Raw genomic sequence first — 14956 nt, 5'->3', positions numbered from 1 at the left:
GTGTTCCCCTCATGGTTTAATGCACAAAAGACATGTAACCAGGTTAACAGTGTATGTGAGGTGAGTGTGTTCCCCTGATGGTTTAATGCAGACGGGATATGTAACCAGGTGAACAGTATAAGTGAGTTGAGTGTGCTCCACTGATGGTTGAATACACACGGGACACGTTACCAGGTGAACAGTATAAGTGAGGTGAGTGTGTTTCCATGATGTTATAATACACATGGGACGTGTAACCAGTTGAACAGTATAAGTGTGGTGAGTGTTTTCCCCTGATGGTTTAATGCACACATGACATTTTACCAGGTGAACAGTGTAAGTGTGGTGAGTGTGTTTGCTGATGGTTTAATACACACATGACATGTAACCAGGTGAACAGTATAAGTGAGGTGAGTGTGTTCCCCTGATGGCTGAATACACACGGGACAATTTACCAGGTGAACAGTATAAGTGATGTGAGTGTGTTCCCATGATGTTATAATACACATGGGAAGTGTAACCAGGTGAACAGTATATTTGAGGTGAGTGTGTTCCACCGATGATTCAATACACATGGGACATGTTACCAGGTGAACGGTATAAGTGAGGAGAGTGTTTTCCCCTGATGGTTTAATACACACGTGATATGTTACCAGGTGATCAATGTACGTCAGGTGAGTGTGTTCCCCTGATGGTTTAATACACGCATGACATGTTACCAGGTTAACGGTATAAGTGAGGTGAGTGTTTTCCCCTAATGGTTTAATACACACATGAAATGTTTGCAGTTGAACAGTATAAGTGAGTTGAGTGTGTTCGCTGAAGGTTTATTGCACACATGACATGTTAACAGGGAAACAGTATAAGTGAGGTGAGCGTGTTCCCCTGATGTTTTAATACACACATGAAATGCTACCAGGTGAACAGTATAAGTGAGGTGAGTGTGTTCCAAAATTTTTCAATACACACGGGACATGTTACCGGGTGAACAGTGTAAGTGAGGCGAGTGTTTGCCACTGCTGGTTTAATTCACACTGGTCATGTTACCAGATTAACATTATAAGTGACGTGAGAGTGTTCCCCTGATGGTTTAATGCACACGAGACATGTTACCATGTGAACAGTATAAGTGTGTTGAGTGTTTTCGAACATGGTTTAATGCACACGGGACAAGTTACCAGGTGGACAGGATAAGTGAGGCGAGTGTTTTCCATTGCTGGTTTAATTCACACGGGGCATGTTATCAGGTTAACATTATAAGTGACGTGAGAGTGTTCCCCTAATGGTTTAATGTACACGGCACATGTTTCCAGGGAAGCATTATAAGAGAGGCGATAGTGTTGCCCTGATGGTTTGATACAGACGGGACATGTTAGCAGGTGAACAGTATAAGTGTGGTGATTGTGTTCCCCTGATGGTTTCATACACACGGGACAATTTCCCAGGTGAACAGTATAAGTGAGGTGAGTGTGTTCCCCTGATGATTTAATACACACGGGACATATAACCAGGTGAACAGTATAAGTGAGGTGAGTGTGTTCCAAAATTTTTCAATACACACGGGACATGTTACCGGGTGAACAGTGTAAGTGAGGCGAGTGTTTGCCACTGCTGGTTTAATTCACACTGGTCATGTTACCAGATTAACATTATAAGTGACGTGAGAGTGTTCCCCTGATGGTTTAATGCACACGGCACATGTACCCAGGGAAACATTATAAGTGAGGCGATAGTATTGCCCTGATGGTTTGATACAGAAGGGACATGTTAGCAGGTGAACTGTAAAAGTGATGTGAGTGTGTTCGCCTGTCGGTTTCATACACACGGGACAAGATCCCAGGTGAACAGTTTACGTGAGGTGAGTGTCTTTGCTGATGGTTTAATACGCACATGACATGTTACCAGTAGATCAATGTAAGTCAGGTGAGCGTGTTCGCCTGATGGTTTAATACACACGGGACATGTTACCAGGTGAACAGTGTATGTGAGTTGAGTGTGTTCCCCTGATGGTTTAATACACACTGGACATGTTATCAGGTGAACAGTATAAGTGAGGTGAGTGTGTTTGCGGATGGTGTAATACATACATGACATGTTACCAGTTGATCAATGTAAGTCATGTGAGTGTGTTCCCCTGATGGTTTAACACACACGTGGCATGTTACCAGGTGAACAATGTATGTGAGGTGAGTGTGCTCCCCTGATGGTTTAATGCACACGAGACATGTTACCATGTGAACAGTATAAGTGTGTTGAGTGTTTTCGAACATGGTTTAATGCACACGGGACAAGTTACCAGGTGGACAGGATAAGTGAGGCGAGTGTTTTCCATTGCTGGTTTAATTCACACGGGGCATGTTATCAGGTTAACATTATAAGTGACGTGAGAGTGTTCCCCTAATGGTTTAATGTACACGGCACATGTTTCCAGGGAAGCATTATAAGAGAGGCGATAGTGTTGCCCTGATGGTTTGATACAGACGGGACATGTTAGCAGGTGAACAGTATAAGTGTGGTGATTGTGTTCCCCTGATGGTTTCATACACACGGGACAATTTCCCAGGTGAACAGTATAAGTGAGGTGAGTGTGTTCCCCTGATGATTTAATACACACGGGTCACATAACCAGGTGAACAGTTTAAGTGAGGTGAGTGTGTTCCACTGATGGCTTAATAGACACGGGACATGTTATCAGATGAACCATATAAGTGAGGTGAGTGTGTTTGCTGATGGTTGAATACACACATGACATGTTACCAGTAGATCAATGTAAGTCAGGTGAGTGTTTTTCCCTGATGGTTTAATGCACACGGTGCATGTTACCACGTGAACAGTATAAGTGTGGTGAGTGTTTTCCCCTGATGGTTTAATGCACACATGACATTATACCAGGTGAACAGTGGAAGTGTGGTGAGTATGTTTGCTGATGGTTTAATACACACATGACATGTAACCAGGTGAACAGTATAAGTGAGGTGAGTGTTTTCCCCTGATGGTTGAATACACACGGGACAAGTTACCAGGTGAACAGTATAAGTGATGTGAGTGTGTTCCCATTATGTTATAATACACACGGGACAGGTTACCACGTGAACAGTGTAAGTGAGGCGAGTGTTTTCCGCTGATGGTTTAATACACATGGTGCATGTTCCCATCTGAACAGTGTATGTGAGGTGAGTGTGTTCCCATGATGGTTTAATGCACACGGGACATGTAACCAGGTGAACATTATAAGTGAGTTGAGTGTGCTCCCCTGATGGTTGAATACACACGGGACAAGTTACAAGGTGAACAGTATAAGTGAGTTGAGTTTTTCCGCACATGGTTTAATGCACACGGGTCAAGTGACCAGGTGGACAGTATAAGTGAGGTTACTGTGTTCCCCTGATGGTTAAATACACACGGGACAAGTTACCAGGTGAACAGTATAAGTGATGTGAGTGTGTTCCCATGATGTTATAATACACATGGGAAGTGTAACCAGGTGAACAGTATAAGTGAGGAGAGTGTGTTCCACTGATGATTTAATACACACGGGACATGTGACCAGGTGAACAGTATAAGTGAGGTGAGTGTGCTCCCCTGATGGTTGAATAAACACGGGACAAGTTAACAGGTGACCGGTATCAGTTAGTTGAGTGTTTTCGCACATGGTTCAATGCACACTGGACATGTTACCAGGTGGACAATATAAGTGAGGCGTGTGTTTTCCACTGCTGGTTTAATTCACACGGGGCATGTTTCCAGGTTAACATTATAAGTGACGTGAGTGTGTTCCCTTGATGGTTTAATGCACACGGCACATGTTTCCAAAGAAGCATTATAAGTGAGGCAATAGAGTTGCCCTGATGGTTTGATACAGACGGGGCATGTTAGCAGGTGAACATTATAAGTGTGGTGATTGTGTTCCACTGATGATTTAATACACACGGGACATGTTACCAGGTGAACGGTATAAGTGAGGTGAGTGTTTTCCCCTGATGGTTTAAGGCACACATGACATTTTACCAGGTGAACAGTGGAAGTGAGGTGAGTGTGTTCGCTGATGGTTTAATACACACGGGGCATGTTAGCAGGTGAACAGTGCATGTGAGGTGACTGTGTTCCCCTGATGGCTTAATGCACACGGGACATGTAACCAGGTGAACATTATAAGTGAGTTGAGTGTGCTCCCCTGATGGTTGAATACACACGGGACAAGTTAGCAGGTGAACAGTACAAGTGAGTTGAGTTTTTTCGCACATGGTTTAACGCACACGGGTCAAGTTACCAGGTTGACAGTATAAGTGAGGTTAGTGTGTACCCCTGATGGTTTAATACACACGGGACAAGTTACCAGGTGAACAGTATAAGTGAGGTGAGTGTGTTCCCATGATGTTATAATACACATGGGACGTGGAACCAGGTGAACAGTGTAAGTGAGGTGAGTGTGTTTGCTGATGGTTTAATACACACGGGACATGTAACCAGGTGAACAGTATAAGTGAGGTGAGTGTGCTCCCCTGATTGTTCAATACACACGGGCCAAGTTACCAGGTGACCAGTATAAGTTAGTTGAGTGTTTTTGCACCTGGTTTAATGCACACTGGACAAGTTACCAGGTGGACAATATAAGTGAGGCGTGTGTTTTCCACTGCTGGTTTAATTCACACGGGGTATGTTTCCAGGTTAACATTATAAGTGACGTGAGTGTGTTCCCTTGATGGTTTAATGCACACGGCACATGTTTCCAGGAAAGCGTTATAAGTGAGGCAATAGAGTTGCCCTGATGGTTTGATAAAGACGGGGCATGTTAGCAGGTGAATATTATAAGTGTGGTGATGGTGTTCCCTTGATGGTTTAATACACACGTGATATATCATCAGGTGAGCAGTATAAGTGAGGTGAGTGTGTTTGCTGATGGTTTAATACACACATGACATGTTACCAGTTGATCAATGTAAGTGAGGTGAGTGTGTTCCCCTAATGGTTTAATGCACACCGGGCATGTTACCAGGTGAACAGTGTATGTGAGGTGAGCGTGTTTCCATGATGTTATAATACACATGGGACGTGTAACCAGGTGAACAGTATAAGTGACGTGAGTGTTTTCCCCTGATGGTTTAATGCACACATGACATTTTACCAGGTGAACAGTGTAAGTGAGATGAGTTTGTTTGCTGATGGTTTAATACACCCGGGGCCTGTTACCAGGTGAACAGTGTATGTGAGGTGAGTGTGTTCCCCTCATGGTTTAATGCGCAAAAGACATGTAACCAGGTTAACAGTGTATGTGAGGTGAGTGTGTTCCCCTGATGGTTTAATGCAGACGGGATATGTAACCAGGTGAACAGTATAAGTGAGTTGAGTGTGCTCCACTGATGGTTGAATACACACGGGACAAGTTACCAGTTGAACAGTATAAGTGAGGTGAGTGTGTTCCCATGATGTTATAACACACATGGGACGTGTAACCAGTTGAACAGTATAAGAGTGGTGAGTGTTTTCCCCTGATGGTTTAATGCACACATGACATTTTACCAGGTGAACAATGTAAGTGTGGTGAGTGTGTTTGCTGATGGTTTAATACACACATGACATGTAACCAGGTGAACAGTATAAGTGAGGTGAGTGTGTTCCCCTGATGGCTGAATACACACGGGACAAGTTACCAGGTGAACAGTATAAGTGATGTGAGTGTGTTCCCATGATGTTATAATACACACGGGACATGTTATCAGGTGAACAGTATATTTGAGGCGAGTGTGTTCCACTGATGATTTAATACACACGGGACATGTTCCCAGGTGAACATTACAAGTGAGGTGAGTGTTTTCCCCTGATGGTTTAATGCACACATGACATTTTACCAGGTGAACACTGTATGTGAGGTGAGTGCGTTCCCCTGATGGTTTAACACACACGGGACATGTTATCAGTTGAACAGTAGAAGTGAGGTGAGTGTGTTGGCTGATGGTTTAATACATACATGACATGTTACCAGTTGATCAATGTAAGTCAGGTGAGTGTGTTCCCCTGATGGTTTAATACACACGTGGCATGTTACCAGGTGAACAGTGTGTGTGAGTTGAGTCTGTTCGCTGACGTTTTATTGCACACATGACATGTTACCAGGGAAACAGTATAAGTGAGGTGAGCGTGTTCCCCTGATGGTTTAATACACACATGAAATGCTACCAGGTGAACAGTATAAGTGAGGTGAGTGTGTTCCAGAATGGTTCAATACACACGGGACAGGTTACCGGGTGAACAGTGTAAGTGAGGCGAGTGTGTTCCCCTGATGATTTAATACACACGGTTCATATAACCAGGTGAACAGTATAATTGAGTTGAGTGTGTTTGCTGATGGTTGAATACGTACGGGGCATGTTACCAGGTGAACAGTGTATGTGAGGTGAGTGTGTTCCCCTGATGGTTTAATGCAGACGGGATATGTAACCAGGTGAACAGTATAAGTGAGTTGAGTGTGCTCCACTGATGGTTGAATACACACGGGACAAGTTACCAGGTGAACAGTATAAGTGAGGTGAGTGTGTTCCCATGATGTCATAATACAAATGGAACGTGTAACCAGTTGAACAGTATAAGTGTGGTGAGTGTTTTCCCCTGATGGTTTAATGCACACATGACATTTTACCAGGTGAACAGTGTAAGTGTGGTGAGTGTGTTTGCTGATGGTTTAATACACACATGACATGTAACCAGGTGAACAGTATAAGTGAGGTGAGTGTGTTCCCCTGATGGCTGAATACACACGAGACAAGTTACCAGGTGAACAGTATAAGTGATGTGAGTGTGTTCCCATGATGTTATAATACACATGGGAAGTGTAACCAGGTGAACAGTATTTTTGAGGTGTGTGTGTTCCACTGATGATTTAATACACACGGGTCATGATCCCAGGTGAACATTACAAGTGAGGTGAGTGTTTTCCCCTGCTGGTTTAATGCACACATGACATTTTACCAGGTGAACAGTGTAAGTGAGGTGAGTGTGTTTGCTGATGGTTTAATACACACACGGCATGTTACAGGTGAACAGTAAAAGTGTGGTGAGTGTGTTCGCTGATGGTTTAATTAACACATGACATGTTACCAGGTGAACAGTACAAGTGTAGTGTGTGTCTTCCCCTGATGGTTTATTACACACGGGACATGCAGCTAGGTGAGCAGTATAAGTGAGGTGAGTGTGTTCCCCTGTTGATTTAATACACACGGGACAAGTTACTCGGCAGACAGTATAATTGAGGTGAGTTTGTTCCCCGATGATTTAATGCACACGGGACATGTTCCCAGGTTAACAGTATCAGTGGGATGAGTTTTTCCCCTGATGGTTTAATGCACGCATGACATGTAACCAGGTGTACAGTAGAAGTGATGCGAGTGTGTTCACTGATTGTTTAATACTCACATGACATGTTACCAGAGGAACAGTATCAGTGATGTGAGTGTGTTCCCCTGATGTTTCAATACACACGGGACAGGTTACCAGGTGAACAGTGTAAGTGAGGCGTGTGTTTTCCGCTGATGGTTTAATACACACGGGACATGTTGGCAGTTGAACAGTATAAGTGAGGTGAGTGTGTTTGCTGATGGTTTAATGCGCACATGACATGTTACCAGTTGATCAATGTCAGTCAGGTGAGTGTGCTCCCCTGATAGTTTAATACACACGGGGCACGTTACCAGGTGAACAGTGTATGTGAGGTGAGTGTGTTCCCCTGATGGTTTAATGCACACGGGACATGTTATCAGGTGAACAGTATAAGTGAGGTGAGTGTGTTTGCTGATGGTTTAATACATACATCACATGTTCCCAGTTGATCAATGTAAGTCAGGTGAGTGTGTTCCCCTGATGGTTTAATACACACGTGGCATGTTACCAGGTGAACAGTGTGTGTGAGTTGAGAGTGTTCGCTGAAGGTTTATTGCACACATGACATGTTACCAGGGAAACGGTATATGTGAGGTGAGCGTGTTTGCCTGATGATTTAATACACACATGACATGCTACCAGGTGAACAGTATAAGTGAGGTGAGTGTGTTCCCCTGACGGTTTCATGCACACGGGTCAAGTTTCCAGGTGAACAGTATAAGTGAGGTGAGAGTGTTCCCCTGATGATTTGATACACACGGGTCATATAACCAGTTGAACTGTGTAAGTGAGTTGAGTGTGTTCGCTGTTGGTTTATTGCACACATGACATGTTACCAGGGAAACAGTATAAGTGAGGTGAGTGTGTTCCCCTGATGGTTCAGTACACACATGACATGCTACAAGGTGAACAGTATAAGTGAGGTGAGTGTGTTCCAGAATGGTTCAATACACACGGGACATGTTACCGGGTGAACAGTGTAAGTGAGGCGAGTGTTTGACACTGTGAGGTTTAATTCACACTGGTCATGTTACCAGGCTAACATTATAAGTGACATGAGAGAGTTCCCCTGATGGTTTAATGCACACGGCACATGTACCCAGGGAAACATTATAAGTGAGGCGATAGTGTTGCCCTGATGGTTTGAAACAGACGGGACATGTTAGCAGGTGACCTGTAAAAGTGATGTGAGTGTGTTCCCCTGACGGTTTCATACACACGGGACAGGATCCCAGGTGAACAGTTTAAGTGAGGTGAGAGTGTTCCCCTGATGATTTAACACACATGGTTCATATAACCAGGTGAACAGCATAAGTGAGGTGAGTGTGTTTGCTGATTGTTTAATACGCACATGACATGTTACCAGTTGATCAATGTAAGTCAGGTGAGTGTGTTCCCCTGATGCTTTAATATACACGGGACATGTTACCAGGTGAACAGTATAAGTGAGGAGAGTGTGTTCCCCTGATGGTTTAATACACACGGGACATGTTATCAGGAGAAAAGTATAAGTGAGGTGAGTGTGTTTGCTGATGGTTTTATACATACATGACGTGTCACCAGTTGATCAATGTAAGTCAGGTGAGTGTGTTCCCCTGATGCTTTAATGCACACGTGGCATGTTACCAGGTGAACAGTGTATGTGAGGTGAGTGTGCTCCCCTGATGGTTTAATGCACACGAGACATGTTAGAAGGTGAACAGTATAAGTGAGGTGAGTGTGTTCCACTGATGGTTTAATGCACACGGCACATGTTTCCATTGAAGCAGTACAAGGGAGGCGATAGTGCTCCCTTGATGGTTGAATACACACGGGACAAGTTACCAGGTGAACAGTATAAGTGTGTTGAGTGTTTTAGAACATGGATTAATGCACATAGGACAAGTCACCAGGTGGACAATATAAGTGAGGCGAGTGTTTTCCACTGCTGGTTTAATTCACACGGGGCATGTTATCAGGTTAACATTATAAGTGACTTGAGAGTGTTCTACTGATGGTTTAATGCACACGGCACATGTTTCCAGGGAAGCATTACAAGGGAGGCGATAGTGTTGCCCTGATGGTTTGATACAGACGGGACAAGTTCCCAGGTGAACAGTATAAGTGAGTTGAGTTTCTTCGCACATGGTTTAATACACACGGGTCAAGGTACCAGGTGGACATTATAAGTGAGGTTAGTGTGTTCCCCTGATGTTATAATACACATGGGACGTGTAACCAGGTGAACAGTATAAGTGATGTGAGTGTTTTCCCCTGATGGTTTAATGCACACATGACATTTTACCAGGTTAGAAGTGCAAGTGAGGTGAGTGTGTTTGCTGATGGTTTAATACACACGGGGCCTGTTACAAGGTGAACAGTGTATGTGAGGTGAGTGTTTTCCCCTGATGGTTTAATGCACACGGGACATGTAAACAGGTGAACAGTATAAGTGAGGTGATTGTGCTCCCCTGATGGTTGAATACACACGCGACAAGTTACCAGGTGAACAGTATAAGTGAGTGAGTGTGTTTGCTGATAGTTTAGTACACACATGACATGTTACCAGTTGATCAATGTAAGTCAGTTGAGTGTGTTTCCCTGATGGTTTAATGCACACCGGGCATGTAACCAGGTGAACAGTGTATGTGAGGTGAGTGTGTTCCCCTCATGGTTTAATGCACACGGGACATGTAACCAGGCGAACATTATAAGTGAGTTGAGTGTGCTCCCCTGATGGTTGAAATCACACGGGACAAGTTACCAGGTGACCAGTATAAGTGAGTTGAGTGTTTTCGCACATGGTTTAATGCACACTGGACAAGTTACCAGGTGGACAATATAAGTGAGGCGTGTGTTTTCCACTGCTGGTTTAATTCACACGGGGCATGTTACCAGGTTAACATTATAAGTGACGTGAGTGTGTTCCCCTGATGGTTTAATGCACACGGCACATGTTTACAGGGAAGCATTACACGTGAGGCAATAGTGTTGCACTGATGGTTTGATACAGACGGGACATGTTAGCAGGTGAACAGTGTAAGTGTGGTGATTGTGTTCCCCTGATGGCTTAATGCAGACGGGACATGTTAGCAGGTGAACAGTATAAGTGATGTGAGTGTTTTCCCCTGATGGTTTAATGCACACATGACATTTTACCAGGTCAACAGTGTAAGTGAGGTGAGTTTGTTTGCTGATGGTTTAACACACACGGGGCCTGTTACCAGGTGAACAGTGTATGTGAGGTGAGTGTGTTCCCCTGATGGTTTATTGCACACGGGACATGTAACCAGGTGAACAGTATAAGTGAGGTGAGTGTGCTCCCCTGATGGTTGAATACACACGCGACAAGTTACCAGGTGGCCAGTATAAGTGTGTTGAGTGTTTTCGCACATGCTTTAATGCACACTGGACAAGTTACCAGGTGGACAATATAAGTGAGGCGTGTGTTTTCCACTGCTGGTTAAATTCACACGGGGCATGTTACCAGGTTAACATTATAAGTGACGGGAGTGTGTTCCCCTGATGGTTTAATGCACATGGCACATGTTTCCAGGGAAGCATTATACGTGAGGCAATAGTGTTGCCCTGATGGTTTGATACAGACGGGACATGTTAGCAGGTGAACAGTATAAGTGTTGTGATTGTATTCCCCTGATGGCTTAATGCAGACGGGACATGTTAGCAGGTGAACAGTATAAGTGAGGTGAACGTGTTCCCCTGATGGTTTAGTACACACATGACATGCTACCAGGTGAACAGTATAAGTGAGGTGAGTGTGTTCCAGAATGGTTTAATACACACGGGACATGTTACCGGGTGAACAGTGTAAGTGAGGCGAGTGTTTGACACTGCTGGTTGAATTCACACTGGTCGTGTTACCAGGTTAACATTATAAGTGACGTGAGAGTGTTCCCCTGATGGTTTAATGCACACGGCACATGTACCCAGGGAAACATTATAAGTGAGGCGATAGTGTTGCCCTGATGGTTTGAAACAGATGGGACATGTTAGCAGGTGACCTGTAAAAGTGATGTGAGTGCGTTCCCCTGACGGTTTCATACACACGGGACAAGATCCCAGGTGAACAGTTTAAGTGAGGTGAGTGTGTTCCCCTGATGATTTAACACACATGCTTCATATAACCAGGTGAACAGTATAAGACAGGTGAGTGTGTTTGCTGATTGTTTAATACGCACATGACATGTTACCAGTTGATCAATGTAAGTCAGGTGAGTGTGTTCCCCTGATGGTTTAATAGACACGGGACATGTTATCAGGTGAACAGTATAAGTGAGGTGAGTGTGTTTGCTGATGGTTTAATACATACATGACATGTTACCAGTTGATCAATGTCAGTCAGGTGAGTGTGTTCCCCTGATGCTTTAATGCACACGTGGCATGTTACCAGGTGAACAGTGTATGTGAGGTGAGTGTGCTCCCCTGATGGTTTAATGCACACTAGACATGTTAGCAGGTGAACAGTATAAGTGAGGTGAGTGTATTCCACTGATGGTTTAATGCACACGGCACATGTTTCCATGGAAGCAGTGCAAGGAGGCGATAACGCTCCCCTGATGGTTGAATACACACGGGACAAGTTACCAGGTGAACAGTATAAGGGTGTTGAGTGTTTTCGAACATGGTTTAATGCACACGGGACAAGTTACCAGGTGGACAGGATAAGTGAGGCGAGTGTTTTCCACTGCTGGTTTAATTCACACGTGGCATGTTATCAGGTTAACATTATAAGTGACGTGAGAGTGTCCCCTGATGGTTTAATGCACACGGCACATGTTTCCAGGGAAGCATTATAAGTGAGGCGATAGTATTGCCCTGATGGTTTGATACAGACGGGACATGTTAGCAGGTGAACAGTATAAGTGTGGTGATTGTGTTCCCCTGATGGTTTCATACACACGGGACAATTTCCCAGGTGAACAGTATAAGTGAGGTGAGTGTTTTCCACTGCTGGTTTAATTCACACGGGGCATGTTATCAGGTTAACATTATAAGTGACGTGAGAGTGTTCCCCTGATGGTTTGATACAGACGGGACATGTTAGCAGGTGAACAGTATAAGTGTAGTGATTGTGTTCCCCTGATGGTTTCATACACATGGGACAAGTTCCCCTGTGAACAGTGTAAGCGAGGTGAGTGTGTTCACCTGATTATTTAATACACACGTGTCATATAACCAGGTGAACAGTATTAGTGAGGTGAGTGTGTTCCCCTGATGGTTTAATAGACACGGGACATGTTAGCAGGTGAACAGTATAAGTGAGGTGAGTGTTTTCCACTGCTGGTTTAATTCACACGGGGCATGTTATCAGGTTAACATTATAAGTGACGTGAGAGTGTTCCCCTGATGGTTTGATACAGACGGGACATGTTAGCAGGTGAACAGTATAAGTGTAGTGATTGTGTTCCCCTGATGGTTTCATACACATGGGACAAGTTCCCAGGTGAACAGTGTAAGTCAGGTGAGTGTGCTCCTCTGATGGTTTAAAACACACGGGGCAAGTTACCTGGTGAACAGTGTATGTGAGGTGAGTGTGTCCCTGATGGTTTAATGCACACGGGAAATGTAACCAGGTGAACATTATAAGTGAGTTGAGTGTGCTCCAATGATGGTTGAATACACACGGGACAAGTTACCAGGTGAACAGTATAAGTGAGTTGAGTTTTTTCGCTCATGGTTTCAAACACACGGGTCAAGTTACCAGGTGGACAGTATAAGTGAGGTTAGTGTGTTCCCCTGATATGATAATACACATCGGACGTGTAACCAGGTGAACAGTATAAGTGATGTGAGTGTTTTCCCCTGATGGTTTAATGCACACATGACATTTTACCAGGTCAACAGTGTAAGTGAGGTGAGTGCGTTTGCTGATGGTTTAATACACACGGGGCCTGTTACCAGGTGAACAGTGTATGTGAGGTGAGTGTGTTCCCCTGATGGTTTAATGCACACGGGACATGTAACCAGGTGAACAGTATAAGTGAGTTGAGTGTTTTCGCACATGCTTTAATACACACTGGACATTGTCCACCAGGTGGACAATATAAGTGAGGCGTGTGTTTTCCACTGCTGGTTTAATTCACACGGGGCATGTTACCAGGTTAACATTATAATTGACGTGAGTGTATTCCGCTGATGGTTTAATACACACGTGACATGTTATCATGTGAACAGTATAAGTGAGTGAGTGTGTTTGCTGATAGTTTAATACACACATGACATATTACCAGTTGATCAATGTAAGTCAGGTGAGTGTGTTTCCCTGATGGTTTAATGCACACCGGGCATGTTACCAGGTGAACAGTGTATGTGAGGTGAGTGTGTTCCCCTCATGGTTTAATGCACACGGGACATGTAACCAGGTGAACATTATAAGTGAGTTGAGCGTGCTACCCTGATGGTTGAATACACACGGGACATGTTACCAGGTGACCAGTATAAGTGAGTTGAGTGTTTTCGCACATGGTTTAATGCACACTGGACAAGTTACCAGGTGGACAATATAAGTGAGGCGTGTGTTTTCCACTGCTGGTTTAATTCACACGGGGCATGTTACCAGGTTAACATTATAAGTGATGTGAGTGTGTTCCCCTGATGGTTTAATGCACACGGCACATGTTTCCAGGGAAGCATTATACGTGAGGCAATAGTGTTGCCCTGATGGTTTGATACAGATGGGACATGTTAGCAGGTGAACAGTATAAGTGTGGTGATTGTGTTCCCCTGATGGCTTAATGCAGACGGGACATGTTAGCAGGTGAACAGTATAAGTGAGTTGAGTGTGTTCGCTGAAGGTTTATTGCACACATGACATGTTACCAGGGAAACGGTATAAGTGAGGTGAGCGTGTTCCACTGATGGTTTAATACACACATGACATGCTACCAGGTGAACAGTATAAGTGAGGTGAGTGTGTTCCCCTGACGGTTTCATACACACGGGTCAAGTTTCCAGATGAGCAGTATAAGTGAGGTGAGTGTGTTCCCCTGATGATTTAATACACACGGGTCATATAACCATTTGAACAGTATAAGTGAGTTGAGTGTGTTCGCTGAAGGTTTATTGCACACATGACATGTTACCAGGGAAACAGTTTAAGTGAGGTGAACGTGTTCCCCTGATGGTTTAGTACACACATGAAATGCTACAAGGTGAACAGTATAAGTGAGGTGAGTGTGTTCCAGAATGGTTCAATACACACGGGACAGGTTACCGGGTGAACAGTGTAAGTGAGGCGAGTGTTTGACACTGCTGGTTAAATTCACACTGGTCATGTTATCAGGTTAACATTATACGTGACGTGAGAGTGTTCCCCTGACGGTTTAATGCACACGGCACATGTACCCATTGAAACATTATAAGTGAGGCGATAGTGTTGCCCTGACGGTTTGAAACAGACGGGACATGTTAGCAGGTGACCTGTAAAAGTGATGTGAGAGTGTTCCCCTGACGGTTTCATACACACGGGACAAGATCCCAGGTGAACAGTTTCAGTGAGGTGAGTGTGTTCCCCTGGTGATTTAGCACACACGGTTCATATAACCAGGTGAACAGTATAAGTGAGGTGAGTGTGTTTGCTGATTGTTTAATACGCACATGACAT

Source organism: Heterodontus francisci, unplaced genomic scaffold, assembly GCF_036365525.1.
Source record: "Heterodontus francisci isolate sHetFra1 unplaced genomic scaffold, sHetFra1.hap1 HAP1_SCAFFOLD_267, whole genome shotgun sequence".
Classification (NCBI taxonomy): Eukaryota; Metazoa; Chordata; class Chondrichthyes; order Heterodontiformes; family Heterodontidae; genus Heterodontus; species Heterodontus francisci.
Note: the sequence above shows the minus strand (reverse complement) of the source record.